Below are 22,625 nucleotides of genomic sequence, written 5' to 3'. Positions count from 1 at the left end.
TGTGGGGTGGCCGTTACACACCAGCCACCACACGGGCTTGACAGAGCTAGATCTTGGTCCAGTGGCAAGCATTACCCAAGACAACTGGAGACCAACTCTGCTGCACGGACCTAGCGCATGCACATATCGCAGTGTGGGCTGGTCCGTGCTGCCCCTGGGCCCCCGGCCCCGAACTCGCGCCTCCCCTGGGCCCCGATCACATCCCTCCACAGTCTCTCGCCGCTCCTTTGCCCCTCTCGCCGCTCCTGCTGTATCTGCCCACGACCTGGATCTTGATGACATCACTCTTCACAGCCGTCACCCTCCTGCACCAGCTTGCGCTGTATCTTGAAGTGGCATGCCTCCACACTGCTCATGGTCACCGCTCGCCACTCCTTTTATGACCCTGACCTGCCGCTGATGTTCCCTCGCATGTCGGGGCCTCCACACTGCTCATGGCCACTGCTCGCCACTCCTTTTATGGCCCTGACCTGCCGCTGATGTTCCCTCGCATGTCGGGGCCTCCACACTGCTCATGGCCACTGCTCGCCACTCCTTTTATGGCCCTGACCTGCCGCTGATGTTCCCTCACAGGTCGGGGCCTCCATGCTGCCCATGGCTGCTGCTCGCCACTCCTTTTACCGTTTGTAGCAGCCCTGCCCATTGCTGCAGGCTTAGATAAGGAGGAAGAAATAACTTTACTTTATATTGCACCTTTCACATCCCCAGAAAAGCGAACATTAGAATGGACCAGTGACATTTGATGCATACAGAAAGGAGAAGAAAATAGAGGGACATGGGGGCAGGAAGTGGCTCGTGTGGTTTATAAACACTAGCATAGATTAGTTGGGCCGAATGGCCTATATCTGTGCTATAGGTTCTATGTGATTTTCAATTTTACAGTGTGGATTAAACAGAAGTGCTTCTGTTCTTATTAATACATTCACTTTGCAAGGCAGTTTATAAAGAAAGTACTAGTGGAACACAAACTGCTGCACCTGCTCTGTATTTCAAAATCCCAATTTTAACTTTAGATTTCTGGTTGCTGGCCTTTCCTCGATGGCTGGGGGAGGTCCATGCAGGCCGGCAAAGCAAGAATTGTATTGCTGCTGGCCATTGAGCGGCTCTGACTGGGAAACAGAATGGGAGCCTTGCAGCCATTAAATGGTTGCCACTTCATTTATGTTACGGCAGTGCTGCCATGGTCAACAGCATAAAATGTAAATGAGGCAGTCAGGAGTAATGGGTACGCTTCAAAAAGTATTTGTTTGCATATGGGGGAGGGCGGGGTTCAAAACATTGGAGTGACCTGGGTGCGAAGGGGAAATAGCTGGAACCTTCCAACAACTCAAGTTTCAGCTCTTGCCCAACACCTTACAGCCATGCAGCAGCTCCGACTTTAGCAGCTTTACTGTAAAGTAAATGAGGCCCCGAGACCCATAAAGAAAAAAGAAAGACTTGGATTTATATAGCACCTTTCATGACCACCGGACATCTCAAAGCGCTTTACAGCCAATGAAATACTTTTGGAGTGTCGTCACTGTTGTAATGTGGGAAACGCGGCAGCCAATTTGCGCATAAGCAAGCTCCCACAAACAGCAGTGTGATAATGACCAGATAATCTGGTTTTTGTTCTTTTGACTGAGGGATAAATATTGGCCAGGCCATGTGAGGAGGGAGTTTTCCCTAGCGCCTCTGGGGGCAGCACTTGTAATGTTAAACATAGAAGATGCTGGAAATACTCAACAGGTCAGACAGCATCTGTGGCAAGAGAAACAGAGTTAACGTTTCAGGTCGATGACCTTTCATTGGTAATATTAACCACAGTTTTCAGCAGCACCACAGCCAGGCTCTGTCTGCACAGGAACAATGCCAGCTAGTCAGTGAAGAGGGCGACTGGATTGGACATCACCAAGGTCCAGGTCACTGATTGGAGCGTGGGCAGGTACAGCAGGAGCGGCAAGGTCGGGGTGCAGGAGCGGCGAGAGATTGCAGAGCGATGTGATCGAGGCCGAGAAGAGACATGAGTTCGGGACCAGACGAGGCAGGGGCAGCACGGGCCAGCCCATACTGTGCTATGTGTGCGCCCTAGGTCTGTGCAGCAGAGCTGGACCAAGACCTAGCTCTGTTAAGCTCGTGTGGTGGCTGGTGTGCAACGGCCACCACATGTTTAAAAAATTCACTCGTCTTCCACCCTTCAGTATGCAGGTCGGGACCTGGAATATTAGGTCCTTCATTGAAACACCTGAAACATCGACATCATCCCTTTTTGGTGTGGAAGCAAGTCATCCTCGATTCGAGGGACCGCCAATGAAGAAAATGTTGGTCTATGTATACTGTTCGTGTACAGTCCGATGATGTAAATGGGATGGACTCCACAGCATCAGAAGCTTCAGGGTATTAGTCCTAATTGAGGCAATTCAGTAATATAAATGCAGCATTTAAAATAAATAAACTGGTTAGTGGCAGTGGGTTGGTGTGAGGTTGCAGCACTTTGATGGGAGAGTTTGATGAAGTGTGAATCTTATGCTTGATGTGCAAGACTTGACAGTTCTGCCTTTCAGGCTCATTACAAACATGAGCAAAGGGGGTGTGATACCAGTAACTGGGATGGAACGTTCAGGTGTGTTTTCTGACAGTAGTGGTATCTGTTTGATATGAGTGGTATGAGTTCACAAATTGCTGAGGTTTGCAAGATGTCTGAAACACTACCTGTTATGACGGCCCGCTGACTAACCAAATCCAATGACTGTACAGGAAAAAACCATGCATGTTATACATTGTATTGTGACTAAGCACAACTCACAATCAGTCCATACTCCTGTTTCCATTCATTCACATTTATAATTAGTTCGTTTATAGTTTAATAATCTGCTGAAAGCGGATGGGTGCGTGAAAAAAATGTGGCAATTAGGGACCATCTCAGGTTAATATTTGTGCTCATGAAAGTGAGGGTTGTCCGTGCTGGAAATGGAGCAGTTTTTCATTTTGGATACCCAGTGACAGTATCAAGCACTCCCAAGTTAGATATAGAACATCATACCCAGAGTAAATTAATAACTTGCATTGATATAGCACCTTCCATGACATTAGGAAGTCCCAAAAGTGCTTTACATCCAATTAAGTACTTTTGAAGTGTAGTCACTGTTGTAATTGATGCAGCAGCCTACTTGCAGGCCAGCAAAGTCCAACAAACAGCAGTGAGTTAAATGACCAGATGTTAGAGGTGTTGGTGGAGGGATAAATGTTAGTCAAGACACCAGGAGAATTCCCCTGCTCTTCTTTGAACAGTACCATGGGACGTTTTATGCCCACCTGAGGGGGCATAACGTTTAACGTCTTACGGCACTTCCCAGAGTGCAGCGTTCCCTCAGTGCTGCACGGAACTGTAAGCCTGGACTCTGTACTCAAATCTCTGGAGTTTCTTGCACCCACGGTCTTCTGACTCAGAGACAAGAGTGCTACCACAAAGCCAAGGCTGACACCTGGGCAAGTGCTGGACTTTAATCTCTAAAGTAGGAGACCATCCTCTGGACTGCATTAGTAAGAAATTTTTCAATTTCCTACACCATTTTTGTGATCATGAGAATCTGAGCGAGATTGCCAATGTAGCACAAAACTGTAGGAGGCTTTGTGCTGTGAAATAACATTTACTAGGAATTAGGTTGAGCCTGTTCCAAATCTATTTCCTGCCGGACACTTGCAGTCAAGAGAGAGACTTTCATTTGTTTTAGCCTGAGCTGCATTCCAACTCAGGCGACATTCTAATCCACTGCATCACCAGTCCCCACAAACTGTCCAAATTTATATGGACTCGCATTTTCCTTGTCATCTTTGTTCATTTATGCTGGTTGCTGTTTGTATTTAAGAATTTCTGGCTTGCCAGCAAAAAAAAACCTCCTGACAGCAGTGCAATGTTAAAACAGATGGGAATCTATTCTGTTTTTGCCATGGTCTGAAAAAGATATCAGAATCACATAAAGGGTCCTTGTTGTACTGCGAGAATGGTTTATTAAATTAAGAATGTCACTCAGATTGAGCCGGGATTAGTTTGATGAGAGTAAAAACGGTCTTATCTTGCTGATCCAGCTCCTCAGTCCTGTTAGATTTTAGTACTTATTACAATCTGTTCTACTATAATGTGATTATGCATCTTATGACATGGAGCGTATCAGCAATGCACAGGGTCTTTGTTTCTTTTTGTTCTCGCATTCCAATACTTTGTCCAGGTGGCCATGTTTTATGAGTGAGCCTAAATAGTGAATGGCAGCACAGCCAGATCTGAACCTCTCCACAGCTGATGTCCACATACACCCGCACTTTCCAGCAAGACACACTGAATAGCAATCAGCAGCACGAGGCCTGACCAACTTCCCCTTCCCCTTCCCACCACCGTCTCTGCCTAGCCCAGTAGCACTGAGGTCATATACCCCTGCCCCTATGTGTCAGATGGAATATCAATATTTTTATTAACTAGTGGCTCACACATGGTGTTGCTGATGGTAAGTTGGAGGATACACCCTCTCTTACCTGTGTCTGCATTATAGCTTGCTTCATTCCTTTTTCTGATTGTGTCTCTCCCTTCTTTCTGGTTCTCTCCCTTTTCCCTCTTTTTTAAACTGTTCTCCGTGTCCTTTTTCAGCTTTTCTGTCTCTCTCCTGTCCTTTTGAAGGTTTGGCAGGGAAGGGGGCATTTTGTGCTGGTGGCTATAGGATGTCAGGTGGGAGAAGGTGCCATCTGGCTTAGTGGTACAGGCTAGCAGTTCATGGACATTTTCCCAGCTGCAATTCACAGGCCCCGGGGGGGGGGAAATGATCGTGGTCACGGTCTGCATTTTCTGGTATCGATGAGAGAGGGACGCAGCCAGGGGTGGGCGATAGAGAGGGAAAAGCGGAGGGGTAGAAAGGCACAAGTGCTGGGGGCAGTAGGAGGGTGAGCAAATGGGCAAGATTGATGGTGGCTTCCAGTGGGGTTTCCCCGCTAGAAATGTTTACATTGTGGTTTTCAATGTTAAATATTGTCGTAAAAAGCATGACTTTAAAATCATAACAGAGCAAGTAAAGAGTGTGGGCCTGAAGTGTGTGCCGTATGTTGCATACATGGATATTCATGGATAACCCGCTCCCCCTTACCCACTTATTGCTACTTGTTATTTGCCCCTTTGGTCAGGGCAGGGAGCTGGCTTTAGACACCTCTGTGCTTTCAGGTGCAAAGCCTTTCATCAGCTTAGATCAGTCAAATGGTAAAACGGGAAGATGTCACATTGCACTCATTCTACATTTTTAAAATAATGCTGAAAGGGCGTGAGCTGTCATATAATGTTTATTATACAACAGAAGCAATCCCAGACAGTGCCCTGAACTTTGTTTTGACACATGAAGCATGACCACATGGTTGAGGTACTGAAGGACTGTCGGTGACCAAGATGTGAGTTAATGTCTGAAGTGAGAAAGGGAGAAAAAAAGCCTCATCATTGAGGCATGATTTATTTTTTTAAAAGGCTGGATTTTCGGATTTTCTGTTTTCGGGGCGATAGTGGCGGCGGACGGGAAAGTTAGCAGCCGGGAATAATTTGCGCTTTAGTATGTAAATTTGGGCATCTGGGCCCTGCATCAGGGGGCACAACACTAAGAGAGGCATTGTACACCTCAAGTGGCGCAAGGATGGGAAACTCCCGTGCTAAAGAGCCGGGCCGGGAGCACTCCAAGAGAGGCCTGCAGAAGAACCTGAAAATAACCACACAAACATTCCTAAAACATTGCCCACGCCATTGCAACACAAATTGCACAAAAAATTGACACAAAAAACACTCGCACTTACTTTTGTAGTACTTTATCTTCCTCTCCACCGCCGGCATGGCTGGACTACTCTGATTTCCTAGACGGTCATTGCGGGCACACTTCTGGGCGGACGGGTCGGGCAGGAGCTCAAACTCGCGCCGATGTCACAACCAGGGTCGTTGCACACCTGGCGTAGCTCATCCCCGCGGTGCTGCTCAGTGCCACCGCAAAACCCAAGTGGAGGATCGCGGCGGGGTGCTGGAGACCTCACTACCGCCTTTCACACCACTCTGGGGTGAAACCCGGAGCGCAAAGGACCGGAAAATCCAGCCCTCAGTTCTTAATAATATCAGTTACTAATAGTTTTTAATATTGTAAAAGTTGATCTAACGAAGTAGGCAAAGAGTATTCTGACTACAGCAATATGGAACAGCTGAGAAATGTTGTTACTAGGCAGCACAGACACACTCCTGAATACAAGGTGTTTGGACTGCTACGGAAGTAACCAGCACTGCTGTATCCAAAAGAATATTAAGGCAGATCCAAAAGATGTGGCAAGCTGGTTAGAGCACTTGTTGCTCACTCGCCTGGTAACCTGGGCTGTCAGAGCTTGAGTTATTGAGAAAGTCGTGGGCCACCCTGATCTGTGTGAGAACATCACCGCAGGTCGGGCTATAAATAGAGCTGGAGCACCAAGCCCTGGAACATAGTGGGCCACCCCGACCTGTGTGAGAACACCACCGCAGGTTGGGGCTATACATAGAGCTGGAGCGCCAGGCCCTGGAATATCATCATCAGCGAAGGTGTGGTGAATGAGGGTACGGGGCCCAGAAGAGTTGAGGGCCCAGGGGCAGCACGGGCCAGCCCACACTGCAATATGTGCGCACACTAGGTCCGTGCAGCAGAGCAGGTCTCCAATCATCCTGGTTCAACCCTTGCCACTGGATAACATAGAAACATATAAACATAGAAAATAGGTGCAGGAGTAGGCCATTCGGCCCTTCTAGCCTGCACCGCCATTCAATGAGTTCATGGCTGAACATGCAACTTCAGTACCCCATTCCTGCTTTCTCACCATACCCCTTGATTCCCCTAGTAGTAAGGACTTCATCTAACTCCTTTTTGAATATATTTAGTGAATTGGCCTAGTCTGTTGAGCCCATGTGGTGGCTGATGTGCAATGGTCACCACACGTTGAAAAAATCCACACACAAGCATCTTCCACCCCCTCAATTGGAGTTCAAGACTGGAACATCGTGTCCTTCATTGAAACATCTGTGAACTCTCGTGGAAGCAAGTCATCCTCGTTCGAGGACTGCCTATGATGATGATGACGGAGAGAAGAATGAGTAATGTAATGAAAAGAATGGCTTTACCAGTGAGATTCATTGGTCTGTTGTCATGACAGGATGCTCAAATTGACGGTCAGCTCGATGAACTGTGTACAGTATCACAGGGGAGGGAGCGAGCCAGGAGTTTTCTGCTTCATCATTCTTCACAAAATGTAGGACTGCTGGAGGTGCAAACAGGAAGTAGCACGAGCAGAGCTGTTAATTTTGGATAAATCCTGTGTTTTCATAAATCCATGAAGTATCCTTCACAAACCAAAAGGCGTGATCTGTCTATGCTTGAAACTGCTCTGATTTAATCCAAGATTGTTGTTCTGTTACCGCTGATATGGCCACTTTGAGTCACTGATCTACTTCAGTTATCAGAGCAGAGGAGTAGTACAAGTGCATTAGTGGTGGAAACAATATATGCATTTGAGTTCTGAACTCTTGCCTTACCCAATTTGATACCAGTGCAAGGAAGCAGTCAGAATATGGCTGCTGCTCGCTTGCTATGAGAATGCAGCTGATGCTGCAACAATATAGTATAAATTTGGCATTAAAATATTCTCTCATTCATTTTCTATGACGAGCAGAAGAGCTGTATGGATTCAGGAACCTCTTTTCAAGCAGAAGGCATGAAATTTTAATAGAGCCCTTTTACTAGAGCTGTGTATTCCAGGTCAGTGCTGCCTCTGTAGCTTTCCCTTGTTCTCCAGCGAGTGAGATTAAGAGAAAGCATGCAAGGCTCTGATCCTAAGGTGGAGGTTTCTCATCTCAAGTATGACACTCCCACCACATTTTGATGTGCCTGGACATAAGTGGCAGAAGCTAAGGAAGAACTAGCATAGTGATTAATATAATAAAAGAATACTAAGTTTGCACATTAATGAACATTCCTGAACTGTACTCAAACAGGTATTAATTATGTGTTCTTGGAATGTTTCACATAATGGTCTGCTTTGCTGTACAGCTGAGAGCACAGAGCCAGATATGTTTTATTGTTGGCGTGTGGAGGGCTTATTTTGCTTTATTAACTCTTTTCTTAACCATTAGTCCATTTGCCATTCTCCGAGTTGCTGTCTTTGACCTTTTGTATCGAGTGCTCGCGCTCAGACGTCTGGCACTTGTACAAATGCTTTCTTAGACAACCTAAAGAGAGAGTGCTTGATGTAGCAACAAATGATGTTAAAAACAAACAGTGGCCCAGCAAAATGGCCAATCTTTTCTCATCTCGGGCACGGCAGCCAGTTCAGCTGGACTCTTTTCAACCCCACTATACAAAGACTGCTTGTCTATTGGGATTCCTGTTCAATGAGTCAATGTCTTAGCTTCAGGGAACAAAGCACATCTCATGGATATATTGCATGCTATTGTTTGGAGTGGCTTGTTCCTTCCCCCCTGCTTTATATCTGGATAGTGTGGAGGAAGGCGATGAATTTCGGAAATGTTGATCTTCGCATGCGTAGATAAGCCACTGTCGTAAGAGTTAGGGAGTTGCCTTATGACCTCTGGTTCTGATTTCTGTTCCATAATGTAACCTGCTAAAGCGTCTGTTATTGGCTTGGATGACTATAAGGGGTTAAATGATATAATCCTGGTCAGTATTGAATGATCGAATTGCTGCTATTTTAATGAGTGGATAGAATGGCTTCAGCCTAGGCTTGGTGCATTACACAGTCCAATTCAGAGCCTGTTTAAAAACATTCTTGGCTTGTTCTTCAAGCTTGGTTACATTTACCAACAAAACAGGATGATAAAGCTTGATCCTTCAGTTTGTTAAAGAAAAATGCAAACTTACCCAATGAAGGAAGCAACTAAATAATGGATTTTTTTACCGAGAAGAACGTCACATTCATACTACATACCTAGAAACATTAATTTAAGCATCCAATCTGCTGGTTGGGATATTTTGTAATGCAAAATTCTTTAACTGCATTAATTTAGACAGCTTGCACTAAAGTTTTTTTAACTTCTTCAGTTGGCATCCTCCTAAATACCAGGGGAATTAACCCAAGCTTGATTAATTTGGGAGGGGGTGAGGACCACATGCTTCGAGTGTATATAAAATGTTGTGATGTTATAGACAGGTGGTGACCCATGTGATCTCCTCGCCCTGTGTCTTATTAAGCCCTCAGGTCCTGGAGCATTGTGACGGTTTGATTTTTCCCCAATTAAAAAGGTTGTGTTGTCTGCTCTTTGTCTCGCGTTTCCTGCTTGGGACAGCCCTTTGTCTCTATTGTTGATGGTTACATTAGATAGTCCTTATCATTTTACATAGATCGCATGCAGAATTCTCTTTCTAAACCAGCATTTCCATATGGCATTTATCCTGGGAATTGGTGCATTCCACCAATTGATAGAGGTCAAGCAACTCTAGAACATCACAAAACAGTGTCATTTATATTGCATAGAATTTTACAGCACAGGAACAGGTTATTTGGCTCAACAGGTCTATGCCGGTGCTTATGCTCCACACGAGCCGCCTCCCACCTTACTTCATCTCACCCCATCCTCAACATATCATTCTGTTCCTTTCTCCCTCATGTATTTATCTAGCCTCCTCTTAAATGCATCTATGCTAATCTCCTCAACTATTCCCTGTAGTAACGAGTTCCACATTCTCACCACTCCCTGACTAAATATATTAGATTATAAGGGGACTTGACAAGGTGGATGCAGCGAGGATTTTTCCACTGATGGGGGAGACTAGAACTAGTGGGCATGATCTTAGAATAAGGGGCCACCCATTTAAAACAGATGAGGAGAAATTTCTTCTCTCAGAGAGTTGTAAATCTGTGGAATTCGCTGCCTCAGAGAACTGTGGAAGCTGGGACATTGAATAAATTTAAGACAGAAATAGACAGTTTCTTAAACGATAAGGGGTTATGGGGAGCAGGCAGGGAAGTGGAGCTGAGTCCATGATCAGATCAGCCATGATCTCATTGAATGGCGGAGCAGGCTCGAGGGGCCAAATGGCCTACTCCTGCTCCTATTTCTTATGTTCTTTAAGAAGTCAGGACACGGATACCGATAAAATGGAAGGAGAACCAAATCAAGTGTCTGCTTACAGATTCAGACAGAAACAGTGCTCTTTTTAGGTTATATGGCAATAAGTATCAACCAATCACATGCTGCGGAACAAGTAGAGATCTGGAGGTCTGTGAGTTAGGAGTGATAGGTAAGTAGGAATTAGTACAGGATAATGGAGTTATCTAGTTATTATTAGTAGGCAGTGGAGTTCTGGATGAATTGAAGTTTGTGAAAGGTGGAATTTGGGACGCCTGCAGGTGGCAAAAGCATGGATGAGAGTTTCAACAACAGTGGGGGTGAGGCAGTTATGGAGGTGAGTGATATTACAGAGGTGGAAAGAGGTGATACTGTTTTTTTAAAATTCATTCTGGGATGTTGGCAAGACCAGCATTCATTGCCCATCCCCAGTTGTCCTTGAGAAGGTGTTGGTGAGCTGCTTTCTTGAACCGCTGCAGTCCGTGTGGTGAAGGTACTCCCACAGTGCTGTTAGAGAAGGGGCTCCAGGATTTTGACCCAGCGAAGGAACGGCGATATACTTCCAAGTCAGGGTGGTGTGTAACTTGAAGGGTTATTTGGAGGTGGTGGTGTTCCCATGTGCCTGCTGCTCTTGTCCTTCTGGGTGGTAGAGGTCACGAGTTTGGGAGGTGCTGCCTAATAAGCTGTGGTCAGTTGTTGCAGTGCATCTTATAGATGGTACACACTGCAGCTACGGTGCACCGGTGGTGGAGGGAGTGAATGTTAAAGGTGGTAGATAAGGTACCAACCAAGCGGGCTGCTTTGTCCTGGATGGTGTTGAGCTTCTTAAGTGTTGTTGGAGCTGCACTCATCCAGGCAAGTGGCGAGTATTCCATCACACCCCTGACTTTTTCCAATCAGATGATGGAAAGGCTTTGGGGAATCAGGAGGTGAGACACTTGCTGCAGAATACCCAGCCTCTGACCCGTTCTTGTTGTCACAGTATTTATGTGGCTGATCCAGTTAAGTTTCTGGTCAATGGTGACTCCCGGGATGTTGATGGTAGGGGATTCGGCGAACATAATGCCGTTGAATATCAAGGGGACATGATTAGATTCTCGCTTGTTGGAGATTGTCAGTGTCTGGCACTTGTGTGGCGCGAATGTTACTTGCCACTTATCAGCCCAAGCCTGAATGTCGTCCAGGTCTTGCTGCATGCGGGCATGGACTGCTCCATTATCTGAGGAGTTGTGAATGGAACTGAACACTGCAGTCATCAGCGAAATTCCCCACTTCTGACCTTATGATGGGGAGAGAAGGTCATTGATGAAGTAACTGAAGATGGTTGGGCCTAGGACACTGCCCTGAGGAACTCCTGCAGCAATGTCCTGGGGCTGAGATGATTGGCCTCCAACCACCGAAACTATCTTCCTTTGTGCTAGGTATGACTCCACCCAGTGGAGAGTTCTCCCCCTGATTCCATTGACTTCAGTTTTACCAGGGCTCCTTGATGCCACACTCGGTCAAATGCTGCCTTGATGTCAAGGGCAGTCACTCTCACCTCACCTCTGGAATTCAGCTCTTTTGTCCATGTTTGGACCAAGGCTGTAATGAGGTCTGGAGCCGAGTTGTAATGGGTGGGGTGTGGTTCAGGTGCAAAATGATACTGATGTTATGCCTAAGTATGTTGATTGTATCAAGGAAGGTAGATAAAATCGGAGGGCTAAGGTACAAGGGGCTGGAAATTCATCAACCTTCGGTTGCGTTTTTTGGTGGTATTTAGTTGTTTTGGGCTGAAAATGGTGCGGTGGTAAATTCCCTGAAGTCTTGCTCCGGCGGTTTTGAAATACCACTGGGGAGTGGACCGCCGGCAAACAAGACTGGAAAAAGCGCTTTTGCCCGAGTTTGGTCACAGCAGTGACCCGTAGATGGGGGGAAAAACCGCAGAGGAAAAACCTGTCGGTGCAGCCCTTGGAACAGCGGTAGTTATAAAATCTTGTAAAAAGGAAAGTTAAAGTTTTTATGTTTAAATTGTTTTGCAGCGATTTGCTAGAAAAGGGTCTTGTGAATGTTTTGCATTTTTTTTTTTGTTTTTTGGAAAAATATTTTTTTATGTTTTTCCCCTCTCTGGGCCCAACTCGCAGTGGTAATCGGCCTCGGACTAAAGTTGACGAGGATCGCGGTTTCCGCCACGAATCCTCGTGTAACGCCGATTTTTCCCACTGGATGGATTTTCCCCCATTTTTCCATGAATCTTCTGCCTCGAAATCATAGCGGAGTTATAGCTTTTTTTTTGGCGGCAAACCGGTGGTAGTGGTTTTTGATGAATTTCCAGCCCCATGTTTCTGCAGGAACCAAATAGAAGGATTTTCAACCTGCTAGTGTTGTTGCAGAAGCTCCTTGCTTATCCATAACTTGATGTCAGCCACTGTAGCAACGTTTATGGAGTTTCAGCATACAGATGGAAGTCGACCCCAAAATTATGTATAACATTGTTGTGAAGCAGCATGTGTATGAGAAATAGCAGTGGACCTAGACTGGAACCTTGGGGTACACTAGAGATGACGAGTGAGTGTCTCCCCTGTTGGGATACCCTGCCCCTGCCAGTTAGGTAGCACTGAGATTCCAATGGTGTTTGACAAGCCAAAAGGCAAGCTATTAAACCCGCCAACCCCGCCCCCCCCATCCAAGAAGGGAGCTTTTGGATAAGGATAGTTGACCTTTCCTTGGACAGCAGCTGCTGAACAAAATGCTTCTGGTCACATCCAAAGAGGTCTCCTCGATACTGGGTGGTACCTGGCCAACATACTCACATGGGCAGTGTTATGTATGTATGTAGGCCTTACCCAAATGTAAGACTTGCCACTAGGGGGCACACTTGTGGGAGACCTAAGGGTCACCTGTGCACCCTGGGGCAAGCAGGTATAAAAGGTAATTCACCATGCTGCTTCCTCACTCTCGAGTCTGAATAAAGAGACCAAGGTCACAACAGTTTGAGCTTGCGATATAGTCCTGTGGATTTATTCTGAACATAACAGGCAGCCCAACTACAATGTTCAAAACCAAATGTCCAGCTGCTTGGCAGGGTCTTCATACTTTATATGCATTCCTCACAATCCCACCTGATCTCTGGTGCTGCAGAATGTTGGTTTCTGAAGTTTGAAAGTTAACCAGTTTCAGTTTAGTTTCGGGTCAATATGAATAGTACAGGTCCTGGGGACTTGTAAGATGTAGAATTAAGAGAAGATGTGCAGCACTGTTGATCCATAACACAATGATAATATTTTATATGTATGCTAAGCACGTGATTTCTTCAGAACCAATCAAGCTTAGATTAAATCCTATAATGTGTGGAGATTGCAACCATTTGAAGAATCGAGACTCGACAAGGTAGGTCATTTATCTTAGGCTGTAGGCCCGCATGTGATAGAAACTGGATTGAAAGTACTCAAACTTGTTTCATATAGTACCCTTACAGCCAGCAGAAATTTCAAGCTTTCATCTTGGCAGTTGGAGCTGGATTTGAACACTGTGTCCCAGAGCTGCATGAGTGCAGCTCCAACAACACTCCAGAAGCTCGACACCATCCAGGACCCATCCACCCACCTTCACTCCCTCCACCACCGGTGCACCATGGCTGCAGTGTGTACCATCTATAAGATGCATTGCAGCAACTCACCAAGACTTCTTCGGCAGCACCTCCCAAACCCTCGACCTCTACCACCTAGAGGATAAGGGCAGCAGGCGCGTGGGAGCACCATCACCTGCAAGTTTCTCTCCAAGTTACACACCATCCTGACTTGGAAATACATCACCGTTCCTTCATCATCGCTGGGTCAAATTCCTGGAACTCCCTCCCTAACAGCACTGTGGGAGTACCGTCACCACAAGGACTGCAGTGGTTCAAGGCAGCTCACCACCACCTTCTCAAGGGCAATTAGGGATGGGCAATAAATACTGGTTTTGTCAGCGACTCCCACATCCTGTGAATGAATAAAAACAAAAGAGCTGATCGGGCAGTGCAATAACTCCACTGTGCCCTCAAGACACATGTTCACTAACTTGTAAGAAACCTATTCTGCATACTCCCCTGATGGATTTGTGGGTTAGGTTAATCCCGGGGATCTCTGCTGAGCTCGCCAGGTCAGCAGTTGGGGCACAACAGTTAGGGGCCGAAATTGCCCTTCGTCTGGAACGGGTCACGCCTACCACTTATAAAGTGTTCCGTCCGCCACCATAATGCATGGGGTGGACAATCCGGAGAAATTCAGCTCTTTGTACTTTGTTTCCGGTCGGAGCGGTGTTGGTGTCGGGAGCAGAGCTGAAGTGCGTGCGGGTTGGAGTGGCCGTCATCAGTGGGGCAGGTTAGAACGGCCTTCGCTCCAAGTCATCAGCGCTGCGCTGATGCGTCACAACATCCCTCCCCTTCAGTTAAAGGGGAGAGCCACTGCCAACTCTGCAGAGTTTTCAGTTAAGTTCACTGGGCCACCAGGGAGGGTTTCGGCCAGGCTAGCAGCCTGGCACCCAAGAGGGGGTGCCAGGCTGCCTGTTGACCCGGTGACATAATTGTCGGCCTGATCTGGCAGTCGGCCGACAATAAAAAATAATATGGCAACTTTGGCAGCGCGCCCTCCCCTTTAAGGGCGGACGCGCCGCCCAGACAAATATAGCTTCCCGGCAGAAAAAGCTGTTCGTGTCACCGACCGGCGGCGGCGCCGCTCCCGCGGGGCAATTCTTCGCAGGGCAATTTCCCACGGGGGTCGGTAAGAGGTCGCTGCATGTCCGACGTGGCGTGAAAACAGGAGGAACGGAAACCCGTTCCCTCTGCTTCCGGCCCGGGGGCAATTCTGGATGGTTTAGCCCATCCGTCTGCCCCCGATCGGTAAGGCCTCTCCTCTCCCCCGCTTCTTAGAGGCGGTAATGGAGCTAATGGAGGGGGACAATTTTGGCCCCTTAGCCTCAGTGCCACTGGACTAGACGGTAAGAATCTGCCAAATGCCCAGCTCCTGATTGCCATGCAGTGGAAAGTGGGCATGTGTGGATATAGGGCACTGAGAAGATGGAGTTAACCTCTGATGCCCACATTTTTAAATGGCCTGCTGCCTAGGCTCACACACGAAGAACAGCCACTGGAATGGAGGGGCATTCATGGAGTCTGATCCCATCGAGGAGAAAAATAAAAATATTGGAGGAGATCTACTCTGTAATATAGGTATTAAAACGTGTATTTGTAACAAGGCATTTCTGATGTAGCTCAAAGATGTTGGCACAAACAGTGTGCCAAATTTTTAATTCTGATGTCATCTGTGTGAAACTCAGGTGATGTAAATAAAACAGAAAAGGACCACAACAGTAACCAATAGAAAGTGAGCTATATCTGATTCCAGGGAAATGTAATGCAGGGTTGGTGCTGTGGAACAGCACAGACCAGCAATCATCTGTGATTGGGCATTTTGCATTTAGCTTTGTGTTGACTGAACTCCCAGGAATCCAAAGAAAACAAGCTTTGAAGAAAAAAAATTACTGGAGGATATGCAAAAAAAAAGTTAGCTGAGCTTAAGGGCTTTACATGAACTGAGTAACATTTTCAAACAATGAGATAATACTTTAGGCAATCTGTTTGCAATTACTTAGTGTTGCTATATGTGGTTTAAATCCTTTGTTGATTTGGAGTGAATTTTTCATTTGTAAGCCATTCCTGTTTGTTTTATCTGTAGGAAATTGTTGTTCCCTTGCATTGGAGGGTCAACACCGGTCTACAAGAGATAGGGGAGGGGAGAGCCAATAACGAACAGAGAATTTATCTAATTCCTTTCGATTTGGGTGGTCGAATCTAGGCGGGTAATGCTGGGAATTGTGGATATTTTAATAATGTTCCTTTGAGAAATCTAGGGCACAGGAAACTGCAGTAATAATGTTCAACAGTACAGCATGGAAATATAATCCAGGTTTGGTGCAGCGGAGCAGCTCACACTGACGCAGCTGGCTGACTGGAGCAGATTTCTCTTTTAAAGGCAGCGTAATAATATAGTTCCAGTTTGTGAGGAAAAGTATAACGTACTGTGGTAAGGCAGCTGTCTCAGCTGGGAAGCTACAACTGTCCTCAGTATCTCCAGGGCCAGGGGTTCCTGTTGCTGATCGCCATTCAGTGACTTACACTGCAAAGTTCATGTGTGCGATCACTGTCTGAGAAATGGATTGGGCTCGGGTTGTGATGCCCTCCACAGTTGAATAGCATGCTGCTTCTTATTGTTTGGGTTGCACATGAAGAGTGGCCACTCGGGAGCGGTACTGAATAGCAGCCAATGTCCATGGGACTGTATCCCAACAAGAGTCACTTCCTTCAGGAGAGGAGAAGAAAAAGTTGGCAAAAAAGGTGGTGACATGTTTAATTGCTAAAGTGTAACTTCCAAGAGGTTTAATGAATCCTGTTGAAAATTCATAATGCCATGAAAAATAAATTGTGGCATTATTATGAATAATATTTCATGGTTACTAGGAGACTGGACTGTGGTTGACTATTGAAACAAATCTGTGTGCAATTGTGAGAATTTATTTCAAAATCTATTAAAGGGGAATCATCACTGTTTTGGAAAAGGACCAAGTACAGAAAGGAGGCGTTTTATGTATTGATAATAAGGACTTTTGCATTCACTATGGTAGTTTGAAGTGACACAAATGTATCTTGACGTGATTGGAATTGTTAGGAAGAGTGCCTCGAAACTTTTCATGGGGTTACCATCCTTTATTAAAGCTGCAACTTAAAGCTGAAGATTTCATTGGCCTTAAGTTAAGATGAGTTTAAGCATTAGCCATGGGATGTGATCTACTTCTTTAGATGTATTTGCCTTGCTTCACCTTCAAGTACCTTTCCAAAGTGGCCATTCTTTATGTTTAAGTCTAGTTAGTGTGTGTTAGTCTAGTTAGTTCGCATCATGACTGAGCTGAATCCTGACTTTTCTCTGTCTGTCTCACTCACACTCACCTTCTCACACTCACACACTTTCTCACACTTACACATACTCACTTTTTCTATCCATACCTACCTACCTATCTACCTCTCTATCTCCTCTCTTCCTAACCTCTCCCACCAGCAAGAACCACTAGATTTCACTCAGAAGCAGGGACTCTATCTGGTTTTCCCCTTTCCTTAGCGCAGAGGTGGTAAGACCAATTGTAATGACCCAACTGCTATTCTGCTCAGCCATTAACTCAGAACACAACCCGAGATCTTCATGGTCTGTACGATTCAGTTCCACACTAGGCCAGGCATTTACAATTGAGCCATTGGGGAGTGAGGATACCTATATGATAGACACAAAACTTTGAACCATGATGAGATAATTTCTTGCACATTATTCTGAAGAAGACTTTGACACAGATAAGGAACGGCCTTTTCCCCAACTATCACACCATTTGTTTTCCTCAAATTCCACATTTATAACAACCCTGTGAGAGATTTGTGCAGAAAGATTAGTCTCCTGTGCTTTTCCCTAAGGGAGTGAGTTGCTTCCTGCGCAAAGCTAAAGTTGCATTAGATTACATGAAAAACTGGACTGACTATTCAATGCAGGGACTGTGAGCGCTGGGTACAGGTTATATCATTTGAACCGATCTAGTTACACTTTGAGATTGAACTTTTGCTGAGATTCGAGTTTTAATCAGTGAGGTATTTCCTTTTGAACAAGGCAGCGGACACCTGTGTTTTGCTTTTGGAATCACGTGGGAAGATCGTGGCAACAGTGGACTTCTCAGCAATATTTCTCTGGATTTATTGAGGATTTAGGAACATCTGCTCCTTCCAAAGGAAACGTTTTGGCCAGAGGGCTGCCTTATCAGACACGGATCATCAATACTAGATATAAAATGGGACACATCTGTTGACAATGAAATGAAATAATTCAACTGTTAAATGGCACATGAAAGTATTTTGTGTCCACACTCATAGCTCAATGGATAAATATGCCCAGTAAAGGCATATTTATCTGGAGTTAACTGGAGTAGTGGTAAGAAAGAAAGACTTGCATTTATATAGCACCTTTCACGACCTCTCAAAGTGCTTTACAGCCAATTAAATACTTTTGGAGTGTAGTCACTATTGTAATGTGGGAAACGCAGCAGCCAATTTGCGCACAGCAAGCTCCCACAAACAGCAATGTGATAATGACCAGATAAGTTTTTGTTATGTTGATTGAGGGATAAATATTAGCCAAAACACCAGAGATAACTCCCCTGCTCTTCTAAATAAGTGCCAGGGGATCTTTTACATCCACCCAAGAGAGCATTTTTAACATCTCATCCAAAAGATGGCACCTTTATCAGTGCAGCATTCCCTCAACACTGCACTGGAGTGTCAACTGCAATTTATGTGCTCAAGTCCCTGGAATGAGACTTAAACCCACAACCTTCTGACTTGGAAGGTGAGTGTTCTACCCACTGAGCCATAGCTGTCACTAGGTAGAGGGGTTACAATTGGCGTCAGTATACTTGGTCTAGGTGGGAAGAAAACAATTCAGCTGAAGGTCCCACTCCGGATGATCTAAGCAGATCATGCTGGAATAATTGGGAATGTGGACAGTTGATGAGGACAGATTCATTCTGGGTTGTGATGACCACCCCCCACTATACACACACATAACATGGTTATGTAGTCTGCAGATATTTGGTGTCGAGGTTCACACATGAAGAATGAATACTCTGGGTGTTGTTTGAGGGGCACTAGTGCCGGAGAGGTAAGGGGAAAAAAACCAAAGGGAAAATTGTAGGAAAAAATTTGAAAAGAATAATTAAATTGGAATAGATGTAAAGGATGTAATATTAGATTTATAGGCCTGTTAATGTGATTTATTACCAGCTGTCAAGTACAAATACTCATCTGCCTAGCCTACATTCGTTGTGAACTCCCTGACACTGATGTTGAAATTGTCCGTTTCCTCACCTTCCCCCAAAAAATGCAATTTAACTTTTTCTCGCAAGAGTTTATCTTGCGGGACGTTATTTAATCAGTGTTGATTTATGCTGCATTTACCGTACGGCCCCATTTGCCTGCCGAGGTGCCAGGATCCATCTGTGCCCCTGATGGCAACAAGTTGGAGCAGCAATGTCAATTCTTGACTATGGCAGCGAAGGGTACCATTTTGACTGGCTGCCAGGTGTTGGGAACCCAGACTACTGCTCTGTATTAGAGCGTTAACCACACAGCCTACCCACAGCCAAAAAAGAACATCAATCTGCAGTGCCGGAGCCAAGCATTTACATTGACACAAATCCATTGCACCAGATTTCTGTGGCGTATATCCGTAGGACAAAAAATTGGTGGCATGAAGTTCCCACCTGGAACAGTGCTGGAGCTTCATTGGAATTGAAGCCTGGCTGATGTTATTAACGTGCACCCAATTTCTTAAAGATCCAGTGTGCGTGCATGCACAGTGTACTTCACTTATATAATGGGTACTTGGGGTTGTTAGGCAATGAGCTACATAATGAGGTAAATTTAATGGGGCCTAATAAGACTCAAACAATTTCCAGGCCATTTGTGTGACATTTTTCTTCTGTTGCCACTTGGTCTTTTAGGGCTCTTTATGGTATTTCTTCTGTTTTATATTATATGGCTCCAGCAGTACGAGAGTGGGTTTCTCAAGAAGTATCACCATACATGGGAGCTTTTTGTAGGAAGAAGGCACGGATGAATGGGAGAGAGGCCAGGCTGCATCAGTGGCCTTGCCCACCTACCTACTGGTGTCCTGACACTCACATCAATGGATAGAGATGGACACCTCTCGGTTTGCCAGAACATTTGTGCATGCGCTCAGGTAGGCTGCAACAGCAAGCCCTGTGGCATAGATTTGACGGTCACTACAAATGTTTCACGTCAACAGCTTTGTTCAATTGGACACAAATTCCAACTTTAATCATGAAGGATCCTTTATCTCATCTACGATTACACTGAGAGTAGAACTGAGCTTAAATTACTCGCGTCTGTCTCAATATAGCAGAGATTTTAAAAAAATGACTATTCAATTATTGTCTTAGACAGTTGGATCCTTTGATGCCTGCCCAAATCTCCAACATGATTTTTGTTAAATCTATGTCTATGAGGAGAGACAGATCTCCAGACCTCTCTGATTGCTGGTATGCCAAAACAATGTTTTTTTTCTGGTATTCTTAAAGGATTAAACTACAAAATGCTCTGACTGGAACTCTACAGCACAAAATGACTTCGATCCAAGTATCCACATGTACGCTTGGTGTGGGAAATATAAACATTATGCCGGGGCATTGCTTTTCTGAGTCTGGGAGATTGAAGCACAGATTATCAGGCGTTACAAATTCAAGTTTACCATAGGCACTTTCTTCGGTTCAGTGGCACCATTTCCTCCCAAAAGTAGTCTGAGCATGTTTTTGTGAGAGTTGAGTCATATTGTCTTTGATGTACTTGTAACTGTAACCCGGAAGTACAACAATAATACTCCCTGAATAATAATACCTGAACAGACTATTTGTGCCTCTTGTACATGTACTTCTTCAATTTCTGCCAGACCGGACCAAGCAAAACTTGGTGAAGCACGGAATCATTAAGCTGCATTATTTCACAGCAAGTGAACATACGGAGTAACAGTGATGATCACATCCACTTGGTTCAATGAATACAACTTACCTTTGTGTAATGATACAAAAGAAGGAACTCCACAGAATCACACAAATTTAAAGCACAGAAGGAAACCATTCAGCTCATAACTTCAGCTAGCTCTTTAATAGTACAATCTAAAACTAATTCCGCTCTCCAGCTTTCTCCCATTGCCCTGTATTTTCCTCTACTTCAAACTCACCACCTTTCCCCACATCAGTGGGGCACCTTTCTTGGCTTAAACAAGATTGATTCTATGATTCGAAGAGACCTTCTAATAGTTCCTCCACCATTTCTGACCTTCTGAGCCAACATAACATTTCCACAACATGCTGCCTATTGTTTTATTGCTCACATTGGGCTTTGCTCATCTCCTTCCTCTCGTCACAGGACATTGGGCCTTGGTTGGTCACCTTTTCCTCTGCCGAGGCATTAGTCAGTAGAGCTGTTAATCAAACCTACTCCACCCCCTCCCTTTAAACCTAACTTCCTACAAGGCTCAACAGAAAGAAACATTCCATCCCTCCAGAGTGTGAATTTCTGTTGGGACCTCCTGGAATGAGATATTGACTCCCATATTCCTCACAACCATTCTGAGTAACAGTAGTAATGCCTGGTTTTAATACACACTCTCCAAATGCCTTCAATCAGTGGCCTTCCTTTTTAAATTTGCGCAAATCCACTTTGCTGTAAAACTCAAAACTTAGAAAAAGTTAACACTTTTTCCAAAAAAATTGGAGAAAAGAATCCCAAAAAAGCAACATTGGGGCAGGTGAGAGGGAGCAGTCCTACATCACAATAATCTCCTGGTATGAAACAAAAGTTCAGTTTCCTTGTACCCCTCCAACATCAAAATACAAAACGCCCCTCCAAAAAATCCTTTACTGAATAGTAAATGCTCATCAAGAGGAAGGACATTATCACTGGGAGTTGGAACGCTTCCCCATTTTTAGCATCAAGGTCAGATATCAAAGGTACGGTTCACTCTTCTCTCCTCACAATGAACCCCAGGCTCAGAAGAGCACCTCCTGCTGCCACAGGTTTCAAATCTTACACGACCCATCCTTAGAGCTTCACTCCTAAGTTGTGCAAAATTTGCTCTGTGATCCCAGTATATACCAGGAATTGGCCTGGGACTTCCTTAAAGCTCTTTGTAAACTTAGTCCAATTTTGTCTTCACTTCTTCTGAAGGTGTTGACTGTCGCTATTCTTCATGTGAAAGTCCAGATAGTGATATTGAACATAAGAACATAAGAAATAGGAACAGGAGTAGGCCATACGGCCCCTCGAGCCTGCTCCTCCATTTAATAAGATCATGGTTGATCTGATCATGGACTCAACTCCACTTCCCCGCCCGTTCCCCATAACCCCTTATCATTCAAGAAACTGTCTATTTCTGTCTTAAATTTATTCAATGTCCCAGCTTCCAAAGCTCTCTGAGGCAGCAAATTCCACAGATTTACAACCCTCTGAGAGAAGAAATTCCTCCTCATTGCTATTCTAAGATCTTGCCCTCTAATTCTAGTCTCCCCCATCAGTGGAAACATTCTCTCTGCATCAACCTTGTCAAGCCCCCTCATAATCTTACACGTTTCGATAAGATCACCTTTCTGAATTCCACTGAGTAGATGCCCAACCTACTCAACCTTTCCTCAGAAGTCAACCCCCTCATCTCTGGAATCAACCTAGTGAACCTTCTCCGAACTGCCTCCAAAGCAAGTATGTCCTTTCGTAAATATGGAAACCAAAACTGCACACAGTATTCCAGGTGTGGCCTCACCAATACTTTGTATAGCTGTAGCAAGACTTCCCTGCTTTTTATACTCCATCCCCTTTGCAATAAAGGCCAAGATACCACTGGCCTTCCTGATCATTTGCTGTACCTGCAAACTATCCTTTTGTGTTTCATGCACAAAACCCCCC

At 45.1% G+C, this 22,625-nt stretch overlaps 1 protein-coding gene across 1 annotated transcript in view; it reads left to right on the top strand.

Moving 5' to 3' along the window:
* ror1 (receptor tyrosine kinase-like orphan receptor 1) overlaps positions 1 to 22,625 on the top strand; it is a 331,882-nt gene that overhangs the window by 69,312 nt on the left and 239,945 nt on the right. The gene's annotated exons all lie outside the window — the stretch shown is intronic.

The sequence above is a fragment of the Pristiophorus japonicus genome, chromosome 8, assembly GCF_044704955.1.
Source record: "Pristiophorus japonicus isolate sPriJap1 chromosome 8, sPriJap1.hap1, whole genome shotgun sequence".
NCBI classification, from domain to species: Eukaryota; Metazoa; Chordata; class Chondrichthyes; family Pristiophoridae; genus Pristiophorus; species Pristiophorus japonicus.
This window is presented reverse-complemented; position numbering and strand designations above follow the sequence as displayed.